This window comes from Eimeria mitis, genomic scaffold, assembly GCF_000499745.2.
Source record: "Eimeria mitis Houghton genomic scaffold, Emh_scaff447, whole genome shotgun sequence".
NCBI lineage: Eukaryota > Apicomplexa > Conoidasida > Eucoccidiorida > Eimeriidae > Eimeria > Eimeria mitis.
In genome coordinates, this window is record NW_013572785.1 from 17,524 (window position 1) to 17,910 (window position 387).

General features: G+C 19.9%; 1 protein-coding gene across 1 annotated transcript in view; it reads right to left on the minus strand.

The window, feature by feature from the left end:
- The window catches only part of EMH_0012680 (uncharacterized protein), a gene marked incomplete at both ends in the record, with an annotated part of 8,905 nt that overhangs the window by 8,312 nt on the left and 206 nt on the right, over positions 1-387 (minus strand). The gene's annotated exons all lie outside the window — the stretch shown is intronic.

Here is a 387-nt window from a genome sequence, read left to right on the forward strand (position 1 = left end):
TATATTCTTGTCTTTGTCTCCTCTTTATTCTCTTCGTTTTGATGTCTCTTTTGTGCTGTCTCTCTTTTTTTTGGTTTTGTTAAACATACCATCAACAACCATGTTTGTCTCTATTTATTTTTTATTTTATTTATTTTATTTATTTTATTTGTTTTATTTGTTTTTTTATATTATATTCTTTGTCTCCTTTTTATTGTCTTCGTTTTGATGTCTCTTTTGTGATGTCTCTCTTTTCTTTTTTTTGGTTTTGTTAAACATACCATCAACAACCATGTTTGTCTTTTTTATTTTTTATTTTATTTATTTTATTTATTTTATTTATTTTATTTATTTTATTTTATTTATTTTATTTATTTCTTTTTCTTTATTTTATATTCTTTTCTTTGT